The 22,696-nt window shown below is 36.7% G+C and overlaps 1 protein-coding gene across 4 annotated transcripts in view; it reads left to right on the top strand.

The window, feature by feature from the left end:
* Positions 1 to 22,696, top strand: part of ARHGAP24 (Rho GTPase activating protein 24) — a 514,100-nt gene that overhangs the window by 289,583 nt on the left and 201,821 nt on the right. Inside the window, exon 1 of one of the 4 annotated variants that reach the window (XM_068542703.1) lies at positions 12,177 to 12,382. The exons of the other annotated variants lie outside the window; for them this stretch is intronic. The gene's annotated coding sequence lies outside the window, so the exon portion shown is untranslated. Of the gene's footprint in view, positions 1 to 12,176; positions 12,383 to 22,696 lie in introns of those variants that run through there. 4 annotated transcript variants of the gene reach the window in all.

The raw sequence follows: 22,696 nt of genomic DNA, 5'->3' as shown, positions 1-22,696 counted from the left end.
TTGAGGGAAGGAATTGCTCTAAACTTGAAAATCCTAAGACATTCTGAGGGTACAGCCAAAAAAACATACTGACTTCTAAAAAAATGTGCCGACATCTTTGCTTTGAAGGAAAGATAAACAGTGTTCTTGCAAGGTGGGAAGGGTGTCAAAGAGATTCACACTCACAGTCCCAGAGAAAAGAGACTGTTTAGATGTGGCTGCTTTGTTAACCATGAGCAAAGTGATATGAATTGGCATGACAACCTGCAAACATACTGTAGCAAAATAATAACATAAAAAATAAAATAATTAAAAACAAAGAAAGCAGAAAACAAATGAGAATAGCCTGTCAAATACAGATTGAAAAAATACCTAAGACAAAAATGAGATAGAAATCTAAAGTCTTGCACAAGTACCCAATGCTATGCATTATTTTAAAAAATGCATTGTCTAAAGAAGACCAGGAATTCCATAGATGTGAGCTCAAAGACAGAGTAATAAAACCAGAGAAAGTATTTATTTTCTTCAGAGCTGAGGAGGCAAATTGAGAACTTAAAAAAAGACCTTTATAAATCTAACAAGTAAATTAGCATCAAGAAAGAACCGCGATGAGATCACTGGCATGAAAGAAATACTTGAAATAATTGTAGTGAAAGCAGACGGGAGACAGAAATTAGAATAATAAGCAAAAAAAATTATAGACAAGAATGGGTATCTCTGAAGGGCAAAAGCCATTAAATGGAAAGGACAAATATTTAAAGACACAATGAAAGAAAAAAGTAAAATTAAAAGCGTACCTGGATCTGCAAATTAAATGGGCCCATCAAACTGACATAAAACAGGATATGTGGACATATCCTGTTATCTAGCATCAAGGAAAAAGGAAAAATTCCACTGGCATCCAGATGATAAAATCAAGTTGCATAGATAGGGAAAAACAAACAAAACAAAACAAAACAGAACAGGCTTACCTCAGACTTCTTCACAGCAATTTTGAGTGCCAGAAGACACTGGAGGATAATAATTTTCATTGGTATCATTTATCAATGAAAATATATCTAGCAAGCTGCTGTAGGAACATATTCTCAGTGATACAATACTTACCTATGCCTTCCTGAAAAAATGACTCAAATGTAAACTTCGTGAAATCAAGAATGAATCAAAATCAAAAATTCAAGAATAGGAATGTGTGATAAAATTCTCACAGTAACACTGACTTAATTTAACTATAGGACTAAGATTAAACACCTGGTAAAAATAGGGTTATAGAACAGAAAGCAGATATTATTATATCATTCTTATTATTTTTGGAATATTTATGTATAATTAAAATGTAGGGAAAGGTGGGAGAGGAGATGGAAGAAAGTATAAGTAATAATCACCCATATTTTTAAATCTGAGCATCCAATTATATTGTGAGAACTTGAAATATATGATTAAAAAAATAAAAGATATATTCTGTGTGTGTGCCTATATATCTTTACATTTTTTTCTTAGCTCTGTCTGGTGAGAGGGTCTAGAAGGAAAGTATGAGTGTTCAGCACTTGGTTCCTAAATGCTGTTCTCCATTAAGATAAATCAAGGTGAGAAGACTGATTTTAGTCTGGGACAGGGAAAGTATAGCTAAGCCTGAAATATCTTGTTGCCGCAGAAATAAGAATGTGCTCAAAGAATGATAGTGGGCTTCCCTGGTGGCGCAGTGGTTGAGAATCTGCCTGCCAATGCAGGGGACACAGGTTCGAGCCCTGGTCTGGGAAGATCCCACATGCCGCGGAGCAACTAGGCTCGTGAGCCACAACTACTGAGCCTGCGCGTCTGGAGCCTGTGCTCCGCAACAAGAGAGGCCGCGATAGTGAGAGGCCCGCGCTCGCCACAACTAGAGAAAGCCCTGGCACAGAAATGAAGACCCAACACAGCCAAAAATAAATAATAAATAAATAATTAATAAATTAAAAAAAAAAAAGAATGATAGTGACATAACAAAAGGACACAGGATCCAGACTGAAGGGGCTCTCACTGGCCAAATTTGAAATAATTTCAATATTAAAGTAGATAATAAAAATAATTGGTTTTAACCAATTGAATAAATTAAAAACCCATGAGTTTCTTTTAATATAAATAAATAAATAAATAAAAATGGATGTGACGGGAAAGCTCTTTTTTATTATACAATAAAATGACAGCTAATAAATATAGAAGTAATCAATGGATGCTAAGAAATGCTGGGTGAGAATATGATAAGAAAATGGATCAAAGTTAAGTTCATCAATTTCAGGGCAATCTGATGTCACATGCCTCTTGATAAAATGCAATGAGAAAGACCCAACATCACTTTCCTGGCATTTCTGCTAAAAACGTATAACCTGAATCTAATCCTGAGGAAATGTTAGGCAAATCCAAACTGAGAGACAGTCTATAAAATAATTTGCTGTACCCTTAAAAATTTCAAGATCAATAAAGACAACGAAAGATTGAGGAAATGTTCCAGATTAAAGGAGTCTATAGAAAAAGAACACTAAATGCAATGCATGACAATGGACTGGATCCTGAAATGGAAAAATAATAGCTCTAAAGGACATTAGTGGGATAATTTACAAATTTGAATATGGACTGTGGATTAGATAATAATATTTTATCAATGTTAAATTTCATAATTTTGAGGATAATACTGTAGCGATGTAACAAAATATCCTTGCTCTTAGGAAGTACACACTGTGTACTGCTAAAGGTATACATTGTCTCCAACTTACTCTCAGTGATTCACAAAAAAAATAATATGCCTATACATAGATTGATAGATGGAAATTGGTAAATCTGGGTAGAGGGTATTTGGGTTTTGTTTGTAGTATTCTTAGAATCTTTCTGTAAGTTTGCAATTATGCTGAAATAAAAAGTTACAAACATCTAATGATGATTCATCTCTATTATAGCCCTTCCACCTTTGCACAACTATTTCTGTACCACATCTCTCCGAGTAGAAACAGGCATCTCCAAAGTTTTTCACTGAATGGTGTATCCCAGTGCATGTATGTCTCGGTCATATGTTTATAAACTACACACACACACACACACACACACACACGCATGCGCACACACACACTACCAATACTTCTAACACTTCAGTGGAGTGCCACACGTCTCCATCCTTGTTCATCTTTTCTAACTACACTCACTCTTCTGACTATCTCATCTACTCTTATGTCTTTACATGTCATCTACTTGTCAATAACAAATGGAGTTTGAAGAATATAAACACTCTAACATTTCACCAACAAAGTCCAATGGTATCTCCTGAAATATATATTCTCTCATAGGAAAGTATTACTAACATAGATGATGACAGACTCATTGAATAATATCAAGAAAGAAATCAACGTTGAAGTTTATTGCAAGACCCAGGGACTTGATAGTTTCCAGGATGAAAACATAAAGAATATACTGAATAAAATTTCAAAGAAAAATAAAATTATTTTCTTGATAAGCTAAAACTGCCAGTAATTATCTTACCAGTTCAATAACTGCTGGCTAAACTGGCCTTTGGGAGTGCTTTTTTCCCCTAGAACTGTGGGAAATATGCATTGACATCTCTTAATCTCAAATGCTGGGATTAATAGACCCAACAATGTGTTGATTAAAATGATGAAGGAAACACTGCAAGGGCCAATTTTTGATGAAGGAGACAGATCTATTCAAGTAAGACTTTTTATTGATTAGTGGCCATATAGTGATGAAGAAACATACAGTATTCAGATTTGAAACACACATCTTCACACAAAAGCAATCCTTAAGAGATATTCAAATAAGCAATTCTTGAACACTTGATAAAAAGAGGAATGGATTCTAGGGAAGTCAATTCACATGTGACTATTTCCTGGAAACTTCTGCCACATTGATGAGATTAGGGTCCTTGGTGTGATTCATTCGTTCATTCAAATCAGTAAACATTTATTAGGTAGTCATTTTGTTAAGCGTTTTGACTGCCAGTAAAATATTGCATTTATTTTTCTTAGCCATCTGAAAAGTTGTGTAGATAAGTCATAGAGGAGAGAGATTTTATGATGACAAAAGAAGACACATTTGTTATTATGCTTACTTGCTTGTCTCTAAAGTTAAACAAATTTGTATCTTCCAAAAATTGGGGTAAATGAAGATAATATTTTATTTTTGAAAAACAGATCTGTGGATATACATATGTATGTATTTGTGCAAATATACGTGTATGTGAACAGATGTAGATGGATGGATGGACGGATAATCTGGGTGGATGCACAACAAACTGTTGACAATGGTTAATCCTTAAGAATAGGATAGAATTGAGGTGGTAGGAACCTTAAATTTTACATTATATTCATCTTCATTGCTGTTTGTATTGTTTATAAGGAAATATGTTACTTCTGCATTGAAAAGGAATCAAAATAATATGAGGAAAAAGTCTGACTTCCTTGTATTTGGTGGCATTGAAGCTTGAGATCCAATAGCACGGGATTGATGGGCACTTTGTTTTTATTATTTTTTGAACCATGCTTATGTATCTAGGAACTTGTCAAAGACTACAGCCCAGGGAGGCGCCTCCTCTGTTCATTTTCAACACTCTGTCTTGTAAATGTGGATTCATTCTTTCCTTATGAGAAATGACAGAGTCAGGAAGCAGCTCTACACTTCTGAGGGAAATCTTTTTTCTGTATAAACTCCGGAAGCTTGATCCTCAGTGTGTTTGGGGATCCCAAAGAAGTTTAATATTTAAAAATTATTAAGCACAATGTGGTTTGGCAATATATCTGATGACTTTTCCCATAAGAAAATCCTAACAGTCCTCCTATTATACATTGAAAAATAAAATGTCTCCCCACTGCCTATGTTTTTATTCTTGGGAATCTTAAAAAAATCAACATTGCTGTTACCATTGCAGTTGTTTTTTCAATAACTGGCTGTTTTAATTTCCTTATGATACAACAGATATCTTCCCAGTCCTCATAGATAAATAAACCTTAAACATATTTAAAACATATGGGAGATAATTACCTCAGAGAATAGTTGAACTTCACATCTGAAAGAACCTCCAAGGTACTCTAACTAAATCCTCTCATTTTGTATAGGCGAAAACTAAGCTCCAGTGAAGTGTTTTGTCCAAGGTCACACAGCTAATTGCTGACAGAACCAAGGTTGGAAACCTAATTGGTTGTGACTGATATCTCCTGTCTGTACCTGGGAATGTTAGCTTCCCACGCTATGCCCATTCTTCCTTTTGTGCAGCTTAGTAAGGAACTTTGCCATATAAGGAAGGATATCTTCATCTAAGAAAAAAATCCAAGAGTGGGGCAGGAGAGTGGATTGAGATTTGACTGAGTTTGGTGTTTATTCATATTGACTCACTGCTGGTTAATGCATTGAAAAATAAGCCTGTGCTTATTAAATAATCAAAATATCTAGGGGCACCCATCTAAACTAAGATCCTTATATTTTATAGCCAAAATGTTTATGTGAATTCATTACTTTATATGGGAGACTAGACACTGTATACTTGTTGTCTTGACTCTCTTATAATTCATTGTTCCATATAATTTTTTATTAAAATAAACTATGGAACTAAAATGATTAATATATCCCAAATGGTTCAGTTGATCTGGCTGTTTTATATATATTGTACTCCTTGTCCAAGTTGTGTAAAAATCCTTCACTTTTCAAAAATCTTGCCTCGCGTTGGGAGCCAGTTACTCTAAAACCTCTGACCTCAGTTTTGATACTATCATCATCTGAAAGGCAGGTTTAATGCCAACCTCTAGGTAGGGTGGTGTATATCCAGGTTTGTCTATAAGAGTCCTGGTTTTTATCTGCTATCCCATTGTAATTAATGAGTGCCTCCTTTTATTCTCAAAGAGTCAAGTTTTGGATAGTGAAATATATGGTTATCCTACCCACAGTGGATGTAAAATATGCTAGAAAAGGAATTTTCCTACTCCAACTTTAAAGCAAATCTCAGCATTTTTTTTCCTGTTTGAGCTGTCTGCCCCTTTCTGTTTTCAATGTCTTAAGAGTTTTACCTCTTCCCTTCCTAGATTCATTGAAACTGATTTGTCTTTCAAACTCCATTCTACTCAAAACTCAATACTTGACTTGATTAAACTAGGATATCTGCCAAATCCACTTTTATTTTCGTTTCAACTGACTATCCTGGTATAGAGTGTGAATAAATCTTTTAGGCTTAAAATGATTAGGTTATCAAGAGGAATTTGATGAAGGGTTTGTGCTTTGCAGGGAGAAAAACATATAGTTCCGTAGAAACAATGCAAATACAATTGTTTGTGTGTTGGGTCTCAAATCTGAACACGCTTATACCTAGAAAAACCTTAAAAGTTCTGCCTAAGGAATCTTTTAAGATCCTGCCAAATTGTATTCCAATCTCTTCAAGCCTAATCACCCAAATTTAAAAATCTACAATCTCCTAAAAGGGGCAGAAAATTTAGTGTAAAGAATATGGGCTTTTAAGCATTTTCAGAACTCTAATGAAAAACTGATGAACTCATAAAATGCTAACAAAAGATCAAGATAAAAAAAAATTAATTACATGGGACTGAGTGAACTGATGAGGATGAGTATAATTTTTGTGACTTTCTGTTTGAATTAAAAAAAAAAAAAAATCCCACAAGGACTCAGAGGCAAAGAATATACAAATCAATTTTCACTGCAAAGTAAAAGAGCTGTTACAGTGGAGGATTACTGGACTGAATGTCAATATTATGACATAGTATGAGTGTGTTTCATGTTTGGTAATTGCCATCATTGTTGCTTTTGTTGTGGTCATCCATGTACAATGCTTGGTGTCAGTCTATTTATCTCTTGTAAAAATAAAATACAGTGTGTGTGTGAAAAAAAAAAAGAAGTACAAAGTATGCATTTAAGGCTAAAAAAAAAAACTATGAAAATAAATAACACTTTCTATTTAAAAAAAAAAAAAGAATATGGGCTTTGTGGCCACATGGACATGAGTTCAAATTCTGCTATCACTCTTTCAAGCTGCATGCCTCAGCTTCCTATTCTATAAATGGAGAGAACTTATGAAAAATGTCTTTTATGTAATGAGGATTTACTGCATTTTCATGCAATTCTAATACTGTATACATTTTTCTGTAATGATTTTATGGAAATTTTGGAAGTAAGTTTGCCTTTCCTACATCTTCCTACCTATGGAACAATTTAAACATCTTTTGAGGCCATCTCTGTCTTTCTGTCCCTACTGCCTAATTCCAGACCATCACAATGTCTTAACTGGATAAAGAAAGATCCTCTTAAGTAGTCCTTTAGATCACTTGTTCCTAAATTCTTTCTCCACTTAACATTCTAAAAACAAAATATCCCGTGTTTAAAATCCTTCAGTAGCTACCCATTGCCTTCAGGATAAAACCCCAATTCCTGACTCTGGCTTTTGCCTATATTTCTTCCTGCATATTTTATCTATTAGTCTGTCGTTCATTCTACATGCCAGCTCTGTAGAACTACTTGAAGTGGCCCAAGCATGTCCTGTCTCCTGCCTGGAATGTTAGTCCTTTTCCTTTCCTTCAGCATTCAAAATGTGCTTTGGTTTCATCTCCTCAAGGAAGCCTTCTTTGGTCACTTCCCTTCTTGATTCCATGCTACTCTAATGTGCTCTCCTATAATTTTATGCTGATTTCCCCAAGTGTGTAGACTTCTTCCACCTCCAAAAGGTAAGTCTCTCCCCACGCTGGATTTCGTATTTTTCTTTATACTCAAACATTGCACATTATATGAACTCAATAAATATGGGCTTCAATAAATTGAAGGAAGGAAACAAGGGAAGAGAGGAAGAAGGGAGAGGGTGAAAGAAGAAACTTTCACCTTATATTCCTAGGGAATTTTGTATTCTGGATAAAGAAATATTATTATCCCATGATATAGCAAGGAATAATTTTACAGCTCTCATGACCGAGCACAAAGCCCTGTCTATAGAAGGCAATCAAAAACTATTTGCAGCTTTGATTTATTGACTAAATAAATGACACCTATGTATTTAGATTAATATTTAGTCAGTACCATAAGAAAAGGGCACTTTTTTCCAAAACAATTTAAAGTGATGTTATTTGCCACTGAGTGGTAACAGTGTTCAAGCAAGAAATTTCCTCTACCAGGGTGTCCTAGGGGGGCAGATGCTGTGGTGCCTGGGAAAAATCATTCTCTTGCAAACAGAGGATCGCCCTCTCTTTGCCTGCCATCACAAAACACCTTTCTGATGTGACTGGACCCAGAGTGTGTTGAGCCAGTCACATGACCCACAATACATCTGAGTCCCAGGACCCAGAAAGGCTGACTCACTGAAACAGGTAATTAGGAAGCAGTAGGACATAAGACAGGAGAGGAAATCTAATTTACAGCTCACTGGAGAGCTCTGAATCAGTGTGGAGGAGAACTGAGATGGGAGATGAAATTATCTGTGAGCTCACCTCTCTAAAATTATTTAGTCTTCCCCCTTTTCATTTAAAAAACATATGTTGTAAATGCAAGGACTTAGCTTCTGCTCCTGAAGAGCTGGCAGCTGAGAGCAGTTTCTTGAAACCACCTGAAAAGGATAGAATTAGGATATCTGCTATTTTAATAAGTGCAATTACTGTAGAGTTCAGGAAACAAAGGAGATATCTGGAAGCTCTTAGGACCTTCCAGCAAAAAAAACCCCATACCTAGTTAGGTGCATATATCCATGAAGGATATTCTGGCAAGTCAAGGAGATATTCTGGCCTTTGTGTTAAGAAAATTCAAGGGTTTAGAGGCCCCTTGTGTAGATACAACTACATAACTAGAGCCCAACAGGGGCTCTTTCTTTATTTCCGGGGTGCCTAGCTGCTGAGCCACAAGGAGATTTGCAGGGTTCTGTCAGTTGTAAAGGTGGATTAGTCTTTGCCCTCATGCTTATGGACTTGGGTTAGATGATTGTTGACTGAAGAGTAGTAACCCAGGCAGGAATGTAAATAATACATTCAAGAAATATTTATCAAAGACCTATTTTATAGTCGATACTGTTCTGAACACTGAGAATAATGAGGTTTAAAAAGCCTAAATCTAATGTTTCTGATCTTATTTATAACTTCTGATACATTTCTGATGGTATAAAACTTATTCTAGAGGACATACAGTAAACATATTTAAACTAACTAATGAAATGAATGAATAAGTAAAAAAGAACCAAAGACAATTTTGGATAGTGGTAAGTGCTATGAAGAAAAACCAAAATAGGGAAATGAGGTAGAGAGAGTAAGTGTATGTGGTGGGGAGGATGGTGAGCCAGAGTGGTCAGGAAATTCTTTTTCTGGGGAGGAAGCATTTGAGATGAGCTTTGAGTGCTGAGAAGGGGGGTAGTTCTGTGAAGATATGAGGGAGGAACATTCTAGACAGATGGAACAGCAAGTCAGGAAAGCAGCAGGAAAGATAAACAGGGGCGAAATGATGAAGACCCTAGGAGGCTATGGTTAGGCATTTGGATTTATGAGAAGGGCAGCGGGAAACTTATAGGGATGAAACAGGGAATGATGGGAAACTCTTGGACACTATGAACCAGGGGATAATGGGAAACCATGGAAGGGATGAAGGAGAGTAATGATGGGAAACCACTGGATGATATGTAGCAGGGAATGATGGAAACCAGCAAAGGAGAGGAAGAGGAGAATAATTACTCTGGCTGCTGCTAAGAGACTGGATTGTGAGAGGAAATGGGCAACCAAGTAAGCATGTGCTGGAATTGGTTTAAGAGAGTTGATGCTTGAGATTTTTTATGGACATCAGTCCCCTGGGACTGTTAAAAACTTCCATGTATGAAAACTTCTCCCAAGCATAGAATAATCTAATAGCTGTTTATGCATTCACTTCCCTTCACTGCTATCACAAAACTGCTCTCTGGGATTCTTTAGTACAAGCCTTCTTCTTACATTACTGTAAACCTGAAAAAGAGGAGGAGATCAAGAGTTAGAGAATTCTGACTGCCTTGTCTGTGTTAATACAGTCTGCCCTGGAGTTCACCTCTGCTGTAAGTACTTCTCCCATCAGTGGAATTCAACTCCACAGATTCTGTCTTCATAACACAGTAACTTTTCCCCTCTAAACTACCTTAGTATTCTGAAATTCAGAGCATGCCCAGAGTAGGGCAACCTGGAGTATGTCCAAGGGTCCTAAATATAAAGGGACAAAATTTTTTAAATGGTTGTATATCACTGTGCTATTTTATTTTATTTTAAATATTTTATTTTATTTTACTGTATTTTATTTTTTGGCAGCGTTGGGTCTTCGTTGCTGCACTCAGGCTTTTTCTAGCTGTGGCGACTGGGGGCTACTCTTGGTTGCGGTGCACGGGCTTCTCACTGCAGTGGCTTCTCTTGTTGCGGAGCACGGGCTCTAGAGCACAGGCTCAGTAGTTGTGGCGCACGGGGTTAGTTGCTCCGTGGCATGTGGGATCTTCCCGGACCAGGGCTCGAACCCGTGTCCCCTGCATTGGCAGGCGGATTCTTAACCACTGCGCCATTGGGAAAGTCCCACTGTGCTATTTTAGATCGTGCTGAACTTCACATATTGACAGCACTTGCTTCCCTCCCAATTCGTAGAAAGGAACCATGTCATGAATTACAAAGTAAGTTTGAGGGCCAATTTCCTGTTGCTTGCACTGGTCACCAAAATTGCTGGTTCTTTCTTTGCTTAATCTATTTTGAGAGACTTTGGTTCCTGAAGTCAATACCTATAATCTATTGTCTGTGGCTCAGCCCACTTCTGTTCTAAACAACCTGCTGGTACGTGACTTCTCTCTACACCTTTTTTCCTGAGTCCGCTTAACAACCCTGAATCCATCTAAATCTCTGTGTGTCTCCTCACAGCCTACTTCTCTTTCAAAGTTTTACTCACACTTCCTTCCTGCCTCTTCTAACAGACAACAGGCAAAATGTTCAAATCAATAAAGAAATAAAAGGAAAATATGGAAAACTTTTAGTAAACCCAAGAAATACATATCAGTGTGTCAAACTCTTGTCATATTTGACATATTAGTGTTACGTATAAATGTAGATTAGATGTTAATGTCTGTGGGATTTCCCTTTGCATAGACAACAATCAGACAATTCAGAATAAAAGAATAGGATTGTGCCATTGTGTCAAGAAGCACTGTGGTTTTACAAGATTTCTCTCTCAGCATTTACATGTTCTGAATATCAATTGCTTATTCGTCAGGGTTGTAAAAATGATATGGTATGCATTAATTACTCAACATTTTGGAAAACATGTTTCAAAAAATCTAATCCAATTTTCATTTTAAAAAGTATACTTTTATAATTATTTGGTCACATATAATAAATAATAGTCAAGAATAAACTTGTATGTGTGGTAAAAATTTTTCTGACAAATTGAAAGTGGAGATTTTTGGTAATAGTAATGTGTTTCCGGTTCCAGAGCCATGTAACAATACCACTGATACTGGGTAGAAATACTGAACACCTGTCACAGGTCCGTCCCTTTCAGAAGCAGTTCTCTGTAAGCACTAAGGGATGTTCACATCCCCTGAAAAATGGCAACTCCCGAGTCATAAAAATACTCTGGAAAATCATCAGTGGAAAGATTATTTCCTAAGTATAAAAGAAATTAGGCATTATAGAGAGACTTTCACTCTTAAGGATTTTAAAGTGGAGGGAAATTTATTTTTCTGAGAACAGATGGTTCTCACATTGTAATTGTGTTACTCCTCCTGCCAGCTCATTTGGGTATGATACAAGGATACAGAGGAAAAAGGTAAACCATTTCCCCTCAGGTACTCTAGCGTAGGAGAAAAAGCATTGAATTGGGAATTGTGAAACCTGGTAACTATTCTTAGCTGGCACGAATGAGCTATGTGAGTGACCTTGCACAAATCATGTTTTCTCTGGGCATCAGTTTCATTATTTATAAAATGAGGGCATTGGGTTAAACTATATTTAAGATCCTGTTGTGCTTTCTACGGTTCTCATTTTTAATTCTCCTTCTTTTTTTAAAAATTTTTTTGTCTTTTTTCTAAATGCTCAAATACTACATTATTTAAGGTATATTTCCTGGCAGTGTTTTTTTTTTTTTTGTTGTTTTTTTTTTTTCCTTCCCTCTCTGTCTCTTTCTTCAATATATGGGATAGGAGGATACTGACTAAGTCTGAGGGGAAGGAGGAGGAATAAAATTAGCTGCAGGAAGGGTTTATATCCCCCTCTACAAGAAAACTTAAATACAGCTACCACCGCTTTGAAAGGAATGGTTTATGTCCAAGCAGCATTTTCCAGACAAGCTCTGTACTTTTTTTGCCAACAGAATTAACTTTAAACTGAAGTCAGTAGACAGTTAAACAAGAGTCGGCACTGGAAACAGCTGTGAGTAGACAAGACCAGTTACTTATAAGGTACTGTTTTTTACTCACTGAAATCTCCTTCAGGGTTCGTTTGTTTCGGGCACAAGTATTCTGTGGTCATTTGACCTTTTTCTCCCACTTTGCCTCTATTCTGAGGGAAAACACACTCTAAAATATCTTAGCTCTTTAGCTCTTTAGTATTGTTTTGTAGCTGTTGGTGGTTGAAGCTGCTAAGATTTTGTTTTGTTTTGTTTTGTTTTGTTTTGTTTTCAGGAACCTAATAATTGTTGTTGTTATTTTATTTTGAAGCTTAGTTTAACTTCGTCCTTTGTTTCCTCTTGTCATGGGTGGTTTTTATGTTTTATTGTTCATATAGAATAAAGCGGGATATGCTTTAATATTACAGAATGTACAGAATGCTCTTGACCTGGGGGGAGGGGGGCAGAGATTGGTTAATGCATCATCAGCTTCAAGTATAAAACCTATATAGCCAATCAGATAAGAGAACCAGCACAGGGCAGCTCCAGGCACTTTAACTGGCTCAGTCGAGGCTCCCTGACCTCATCACAGCTTGGTGGGTCTGACCTGGAAAACACAAGGTTTTGAATTGGGGTTTTATCTTTAGTTTGCTTCTATGCTTGTTAATTTTAACCCTTCCTTCCCTTTACCCCCATTTATCTTTAAAAATTCTGGTAAGCCTGCTTTTTTTTTAAATGAAGTTTATCTTGTTAAGCTCATCCACCTTAAAGGGACAACATTTCTAGGAGTGATGTTTGCCATAAGATTTTAAATCACTGAGCTATGGAGGGGCTTTCAGAGCAGAAGAAGAGGAATAGCCCACGTGGCAGTGGAGTGGACGGAAAAGACCCCATGTACCACTGTCATCTGAGATGTCACTCTTTCCCCAGAGGCCTGGTTAACTAATATATAATATTTGCTGCTGGTCAATAAACAGGTAATAGAGGCAACTTAGGAGTTCTCTATCTGTGGACTTTCCAGAAAGAAATCTTACAAGTCTACCACTGAAAACTCCAAAAGTTTTAGGAAGAATTTAGCCATTTTTGGAGAGTCATCTTTCTGAAATCCACTATATATTTTGCTATCTCTCTGGAGGGGACTAAATTCAATTTAATGTTTTCTGAATTGCTCAGTATTCTTGTCATGAATACACATTATAGAATTATTCTATAATGTAATAATACTTGGGGGCTCTATTCTGTGGTGTGTAAGGCTATTTCTTCTTATGTCAAAAGGTCACATAATTACTATGCTTTTAAAAATTGTTGTATTATTCTTATAGGACATTTTGTGTGTGTGTGTCCACCATCCATATGGAAATGGGATTTCTTTACCTACTGATGTGGACAGTTTGCATTCTCTAACAGCTCTCTTCAGCCTCAACCATCCCTTTGTAATTATTATTTCATTTGTGCTGTGCACAAGGAAACCAGAAAACAAACAAATTTATAAAAAATTATGGAAGGAATGAGAGACAATAACTTTATCTGAAGACCCCAAGAGAATCTTTTATGAGGAAAGTGTAGAACCAAAGTGCATAGACACAGTGACGTCTATTTTAGGTGCTTAGGAGACTTTTGGTTTATGTCCAAGTTCTTGGTTGTGTTCTGTAGTAGAAGTTGTCATGGAAGTGGCTCTGGGATAACTACCTCATTCCTGCATCAGATACAGAAAGTGCTGTTTGTTCTGCTTTTTATACAGTTACTGGAGGCATGTGTCAAGGAGTCAGTGACTAGCCAAATCCCAAGGGGTCTGTAATATTAATTAATATTAATCAAGTACTATGTATTCTATTTTAGTCCCATTCACACATATGCTATTCACATGCATGTATGGCTGGGAAATAGCATAATACTGCTTTGTAGGAAAGAGAGAAAAGGAAAAAAAATCATTATCATCTAGTCTATGCAATTCTTCTGTGTGGTGATGATACTTTAGGGAAAAAAGAGGAATGCAAGGCTAATTGTCTCAATGATATCTTGGTTTCTTTAACTGCATCTTCTCTTACAGCTTTTTTTAAGCTGAAAATACTGTAAAGCATTGAATTTAGTAGCTGAATATATGTTTTCTTATCTTCCAATATTTTTTATGTTGTGCATTTCAGAGCAAAATGAATCACTGGTTTCTCAATGATCTTGATAATTAATCCTATTCTACACAAGAAAAATATTAAAACTGGATATATTAGACAGATATGTGAAGCTATAAGCTGAGTCCAGGGCAATTCTACATTCCAACTTTAATTAGAATCCACTGCTAATTACTTGATCATAGAGCTTTATATAGAATTACATTGTGAGGCCTTTTGTATTGGAGGCCCTTTTTAAACTTAAGCTATTTTTTTTAATACAGGTTTCTCCTAGCCACTGTAGAAATTGTTCTAGGTATTAAAGCATCTTGTGGTGTGTATGACAAAGTCTTTCTGTTTGAAACAATGAATTAAGGACTGCCTTTTGTCTGCAACAGTGAATTTAGGGTCTACATAGATTTAGAAACATTGTCTAAAAGATAGAGATTTTGCTTATTTCCCCCCCTACTTCTTTCAGTTAAATAGCATGAGTTATGTTAAAATAAAATGGTATTCTAATTGAAACATAACTCTTTAAATTTGAAAGTATACTATTGTTATTTTAAGTCAATGTGATAAAGGTTTCCTTTACTTAACTGAGTATTTCAGGTTAATCAGAATTTAATGTTCACATTCATACCTAATTAGGAAATTTGATATATGATGCATATTTTACATGAGAACTATATTACCACAACATCTAAACCTAAAATCCCTGAAAACTCAATGCCATTAGGAATACACACTTGGGAAGACCTCTATTTAGAAAATGCTTTTTCAAACTAGTAAAGGAAGAAAAAGCTAAAATAAATTAACACATGACAGTGTTCACTGATAATGCCTTGTAAGGATCCTTTTTAACATAACCTCGTGAGGATTCTCCAGAAGTCTCAGAAGCTAGCCCCTCATGAACTAGATCAGTGAGCAAGATGTATGTGTTCCAAGGGGCTGTCAAGCTTAATGCGGTAGGTTGTGAAGTGGGGAGAGAAGCTGTTGATATTTCCTAAATTGTTGAACAGAGAGATAATTGATTTGTTCTCATAAAAATCTGCATTTAGTTTATTTTCAATTACAACCTCTCAGGAAAGAAGAGATGCTCAAACTGACCGAACTACATCCTTATATATTGGCCTTTGTTTAATGTACTAAACTGGTACTTCTAGACAATTTGAAAGGTGATGTGGTCAAAGACTAAGGTTCTTTTGGTACACCTTAGTCATGCAATAAGTGTTTGTTGAATGAACATAACTTAAAACGGTATTAACAAATAAGATGATACTAAAACCATATGTTTTACTTCATATTTTATTATTGGAGTATTTGTTATTTAGTTTACTGCTGGGTCATGCTAAAACATGAAAACTTCATTAGATAGTGCCATTTAACAAATTATGAAATTGCGGTTAGCACACAGTAATTTGGAACTGTACATTTCTATGAAGAAAAAGTATCAGGTGCCTATTGTCAATAATAATTTAAAAAGCAGAGTTGGAGGACATGGAGGTGTCAGCCATTTTCCTTTACCCCTTTTTTGTTTATTTTGCTGAAGGTACTGTGGGATTTATAATACATTTGCTACAAGCAGATGTTGCTAGCATTTGATTGTATTAATATTATATATATATTTTTTGTGGGGGGACAGCAGGAAATTAGAAGAATAAATAAATGTGACTGAGTCTAAGACAATTTTACAAGCCAAATATTATTTTGGTGATCTTAAAATTAAAAAAAAAAACTTTAAAGATTATATAAGTTAGAAAGATCTAGGCAAACACTGACATCTTTCCAAACTAACAAAAAATAATAGTAATTCTAAGGAGCAATTTTCATGTTTCTGTAGCTTCTATCTCCAACCTGCTTGCCTTTGAATATGTTTAATATCAAGCGTGTCTTCTGCGGTCCTTCTCTGCAACATGGTGCTAGTTCAGCAGGGGAGACGGCACTTATAGGTCCTCCTTCTCCACACATGAAAACATTATAAGTAGAGCTGAATATGATGGAAATGAAAACAACCTTCCTGTAAACCTCAAATGTAAAATGCCTTTCCCAACTCACAAGGGAGTTAGCAATGATAATGATTATAAAGAGAGTGACAAAATAAATTATTGTCACCAATTCCACTCTCTAGGAGATTAATTCCTATTGTGAGACTTCTTTCTGTATTTGTGTACATAATATGGTACCAACATTTTGTTTCATCTTATTTTTACAAAATTGGCTTAACACTGCACATTTGAATTCCACCTATTTCATGTAACATTTTATTGGCAACTTTTTCTATATCATTCAGAACACTTTGGAAAACAGATAATTGACAAGTGTATAATAGTCTATTCTATGACTATACTGTACATAATAGAATATCCACCCCCCCATCTTTGGGAACCCATGTTGTTTCAATGTGTTCTTTGATAAACAAAATAAGGATAAGCATTCATTTACATATGATTTTTTGTTCATTTGATTATTTTAGATCTGTAATGACTTAGAAATTAGCAAGTCCAAATCTCTCTTTTTACAGAGTAGGAGAACTAAGTCCAGAAATACTACTCATCTAGAATCCAGACTTCCAGCTTTCAGTCTAATTTCTATATTCATGCAGAAGAAGTAATGACTGGGCGATAAATTTATTCAGGGGCAAGAGGTGAAAGCATAATTTCCTTCTGTCTGAGTAAGAGGTCAACCATGTACCCTATTCTCTGAAAATCCTCAGGGAACAGAAGAGTTCTCATACTAAAGAAAGAACTCAAAATTCCATGCCAGAAGTCTTTATTACACAAGGGGTGATAAACATATGATAGCTATGGGAACATTTTTAAATAGCTGTCATTTCATTAATGAGTATTTGCTAAAGAATTTCCTGGGCCACTGGTGTTTATGGAACTTTTAAACAAAATGTTTATGAAGATGAAACCAGGCCTTGCTTCATAAATTATATCCTTTTACCTGCACCTTTGCTTGTCCTCAGGGCACAACCAATGTTCAAGCTTCTGCTACACTAAACAAATACACACTCAACTTTCTCAACCAAGCTTTCTCTTCTTGGTGCCAAGAAAAATTTGCATTTTCTGCCTCTGCTTCCTTGCCTCCCTCTGACTCTATAACTCTTTGCAGTTTGGCACTTATTTCTATCACAATACTGAAAATATCTCTCAGAGGTTGCTAATGATGGTGGAATTAATGGTTAAATCCAACAGTTTCTTATCCTTGTGCCCACCTCTGCTTTTTCTACCATTTATACTATTTACTGTCTTCCTCTTCTTTTTTTTTGTTTTTTTTTGTTTTTTTTTATAAACCACTTTATTGAGATAATATATCACACAATTCTCCCATTTAAAGTACACAATTCAATGGTTTTTAGTATATTCACAGACTTGTGCAATTTCTGTCGTGAGATGTTAGGGATCTTGTACTGGCCTGTAATTCCATCTCTTTTTTCTTCACTCTCTTCAGAGGGCTCCTGTCTTTTTCCCACCTCCTTGTGTGTTTCTTTTATTTCCCCCCATTATACTGTCTTCCTCAGAAGATCGCATCCAGTCTCACGGCTTCAACTTAAAGCCCAATCTAGAGATCTGGTCAGCAAGACCTCTTCTAATCCATACTTTATACAAGTTATAATAAAGGTCCCCTTCCTCTGGACTTGGCAGGGAACTGGGCTGTATCTCAGCCCCAACTTGACTGTACAACCTTCCTTACGTAGTTGCCCTGCTCGTCAGAGCCTCCTATACAATGCTGTCTCAGGTATTCCAGTGCTTCAAACTCCTTATCTTACCCCAGGTCAAACCAGCCCTTCATCTTTATCTCCTTCCTCACTTCCTATACAGTCAGGTGATGGTGATTATAGAATTAAAAAATATGTGTTCCCAGCATTTTTTTCTCTTCGTTCTCATGGCCACCATCTTGCTCAGAATTTAATTATCTCCCTAATCCTTTACCACTCCAATCCATCTTCCACACTGCTGGCAATTTAAAAGAGATATATATGTATACTCTCCCTCAATTTTTCAGTGAGCTCTTAGTAGAGGGTTAAGAGCAAGGGCTATGGAGTTGAATTTCAGGACCTGAGGCCCAGCCCTGGCACAATTTACAGGTATCATCCTGTGCAAGTTATTTAATATTTCTAAGCTTTCGTTTTCTCACATAAAATAAGGGTTCCAAAAATGGCTAACGTGCATATGTTCTAGCTAGTGCTCTGTACACTTCCCGTGCATTCCTTCCTTCCTTCAATACTCAAAAGAGCAAATTTTATTATATTGACAATAAACATTCTTAAAAAGTGAAATCCAACTAATCTTAAAGAAACTGGTTTATTCTTCATGAGTTCAATTTGGTTTTTTGAAGAAACCCACACTAAAGTTAAACCCAGATAATACCAATGACCTTAGCCTAATTGATGGTGATGGTGAAACAAAGGTAAGTGGGTGTTGCATTTCATTTTGAGACAAAGGCATCTCCTGTCCCATTATTTTCTTTTAAGAAAGGAGAGCAAGAAAAGTTAAACGAAGTGGTGTTTTTTTTCTTTTTTAATAACTACAAACTACATGATGCAAATGAACACTTTTCTTTTATATTTCTATGTGGTTTTCTTTATTTATTCTTTACGACTCAACCTTATAGTCACAAAGCAAACAAGTGGAGTAGCCAGAAGTCTATCCTAGGTTTTTTGATAATAGGCTCCCTGCCTCATTTGCATACTGCTTCTCTTTCTTTGAAGTTAAGAATCCACGCAGTGACATGGTCAAATTTAAGCAGAAATACTCCAAAGTAATGATTAAGGGTTTTCAGATGTATGCCGTGAATATTATTTCACTATAGTTTTAACATCAAGCAATGGGTTAATTTAGTTTTTCCAAATTGATACATGCCTGTCACTTTGGATAGATAAACTGACCATTTGCCCTTGTGTCCAATATGGGTTTTTTAAAAGCTGTGCTAGTGTCTCCTTTAGTGCTTTCCCCCAGAGACTGCTAAGTTATTTCTGTCAGAGGACTTAGACTCTTTCTTAGCATCAAAGGGTTCTGTGGCTTATTTCATGTCCTTAATCAGCTCATTAATTACTTATAAATGGAAGTTGCCTAAATCATGTAATAGGGAAGTTGGATGGGATCTTGAAGATCTTGTCATTGAGCACCTCCATATGTCAAATGACCAAAACAGTCCAAAATAGGCTGTGTGACTTATCCATGATCCTAAAGCAAATCTAGAGCATGTTTCCTCTATAAGAACATCTACCTTACAGTTATGTGGCAACTTCTTGGAATATTAATTGCATTGAACAGTCTCAACATCACAGAGGATAAGCCTGAGTCTTCTCTCCTCTCCTCCCTCTATCTTTCTGTATCAGCAGGAATCGTTCACTCTAGTATGTATATCAGAGATCCATTCACATGAACTGCTTTTTGGTAGAGAAAGCCTTCCAAACACTTGACTTTAAACTTCTTTAACTCCTGAAATGGGAATTAGGGACATACATACCAACTAGAATAATGAAATATTTATGAATTATCTCCAAAGTGCAACTCCCAATGCTCCACAGTGCTCTCTGCAGTAAAGCTCTGTGTCAGAGATATACTTGTACGTTTCAAAAAAAAAATGTATGAACATTATGTTATGGCAGTTTTATTATATGAAAACCCGTATTGCTTATGAACACTCACAGAGATTGGGGGAAATGGCTCGGGATAACTAACTTGATAAGAGTGGATGTTTCCCTCGCTCCTGTCAGGTTTGTCCCCATCTCTGCCATATTCTCACATGATCACCTGGAGTCAGCATCTCTGAAGCCTCCCCTTTGTGTTATTTGCCACACATAGGTGGTCTTTCAGCCTAGATCATAGTTCATCGGTCTTGTCTTTCTAGGAATCACTGCCTCTTCTGAGATGCTCTCCCTGATTCCATCCGTACCCTTTAATCCCACAGCACTCTGCTATGGCTTCCATCGCTTTGCACTTTAACTTCTTACTTACTGGTCTACTTCCCTAGCTCCGCTACACTCCGAGCTCCTGGAGGCCAGGGGCTTTGTCTTACAGGTTTTCTGACCAGTGTGCAGCACAGTGCCTGACAGGCAGATGCCAAATTTGGGGGCCCGGTATTACTCTAGTCTTGTTGTTAGAAAGGTACATAAATCATGTGCAAGGTTTTCCCATATAATGATATGTTAAAGGATGGGCCAACCTGTCTCACTAGACATCTGGTTAGTCAACTGGAAAGTAAAAAGACACAGGCAAGAGAACATGAGCTTGCTTCTTTTTCCCTCTGGGTAAAATATTCCAGGTTTTTGCTCTCTATATATTTTATTTCATATTTACTCAGATTTCATGATAAAGCAGATGAGCTTTTTTTTTTTGCCACCTTCACTCATTTTTCCATTCAGGTTAGGGTTAAGGTTAGTTTTATTAAAATTTGTTTATTTTAGCTTCTTCACCATTTGTGAGAGTTTCGGCAATCCCTTTATATGATGGAGGCTTAGACTCAGTGCTGACATTCAAGAGGTATTTTGAGATATTCATTCATGGTCTATCCCCTTATATTCACTCAAATTCCACTTGTTTTTATTACCAATATTGCCTCAGGAAAGGGATAATTCAGAAAGAAACGTTTTGGATATTTTTGTTTGCAACAGCTTTTGAGTTTCAAAAAGCTAACTCCTTAAATCCTCAGGATCCAAAGTTTAAATTATAACAACAACAACAAAATAAAACAGATCCTTTATCCCATCCCCAAGATCAGATAATGACTCTCATGGTAGTGGGACCAAAGGGAAACCTCAGAGGGAAGCAAAGGGACATTAGATGCTTGGAGGATGGTGGGTTCCAAGTAAGGGCTCCATGTTCTGCCACCCTCTCTCCCACTCCCTGAGCTGGATACATGGGAGACAGACCTGAAAACCTGGATCAGACTGGGGGAACGTAAGAGCAGAGGAATCTGTGAATCACTTCCTGTATGAAGTGCGTGGAGGTTATAAAACGAATCATTTTTTACTGCTGCTCTGTGTGGTGCCAGGCCATTAGACATGAGTATCTAGGCAGACATATCCAAAACAGCCTCCCAGCTTATCCCCATGCCCTCAATGCAGCCAAGAGGGGAAGAGAAGCAGCAACGTGAGAGTCAAACTGCAGAAGCCAGGAGCCAGGACAAAGAGGACTTAGTCCCTGGGCCTGTGGACTGAAGTCCAGGAGCAGACAAGGAAGGTGGAAATCAGCATCTCAGAGGTACCCGTGTGTGCAGAGGATGACGACCACAGACCACTTTGCCACTCTCCCCCGTCCCAGACATGGAACCCTAGATGTTTGCAACATCAGATGGCTCCCGAGAAAGTGAGGGCCCTGGATTAACCAAGATTAAGCTTCAGTCACTTGATAGTATAAAAGAATAAGAAGTTACACTTTATACACCTGACTTTGTAAACCAACATCCATTACTTCCTTCTACAGAGATCATTTTTTTTAAACTTAAAGCAATTATTTTTTGTCTGTGTTGCTATAGGAAATGCTAGTGTGGAAATAATGGTTTGTAATCTTATTAAACTATTCTTGTTTTTCTTTGAAGTGGGAGACATATCAAGGCCAGAAAGACAAAGTGTAGGATTTGACCTGTGTCGATCTTGAGCGTAGAAGTGAGAGGATTAGGGAATGAAAAGAATAATCTTATAGGAGAATCTCTGCATGAGACAGCTTAATAGAGCTTCATAATTTAGTTTCCATTTCATCCAAATTCTGATCTCTAAGGACCAGAAACATCTGTTATCTTTCTATTCCTCACTGATGTTCTCTTAAGTGACACGGAGCAAATGCTGAAATTTTGGTAATTTGCTCAGGATTGTTGCCTGTCTAAAAGTGCCTTATAAACTGAGCCCATACTGGTAAATGAGTGATCCTTACCCAAGTTCTTAAAGCACAGCTAAGCTGCCCAAAAAAGTAATATCTGCTCCAAGTCTAAGGGCTCCATACAGAAAGGAAAAAAAAAAACACTTACTGACTTTCTGAGGAGTTTACAGTTTACTCAAAGAATAAATACTGAATTTGCACTTGCAAGAACTTCCCCTATGAAGATCTAAGTCCTGAGGAGTTCTTAACTTAATGACGGGAGAATTTTCCAACTCACAGCCTGTTTAGGTTTTCACTGGTCCTCTGGGACATCTACGGAATTTCTTGGCCAAAACTTGGTAACCGCCTATGTATGGCCCAGTTTCCTACTGCTAAGTGTATAGACAGAGAGGGGGTAATATGCAGAAGTAGACTTGTGTGCATGGCTGGGACCAGAGATTGTCACTCCACGTA

Source organism: Eschrichtius robustus, chromosome 4 (genome assembly GCF_028021215.1).
Source record: "Eschrichtius robustus isolate mEscRob2 chromosome 4, mEscRob2.pri, whole genome shotgun sequence".
Classification (NCBI taxonomy): domain Eukaryota; kingdom Metazoa; phylum Chordata; class Mammalia; order Artiodactyla; family Eschrichtiidae; genus Eschrichtius; species Eschrichtius robustus.
This window is presented reverse-complemented; position numbering and strand designations above follow the sequence as displayed.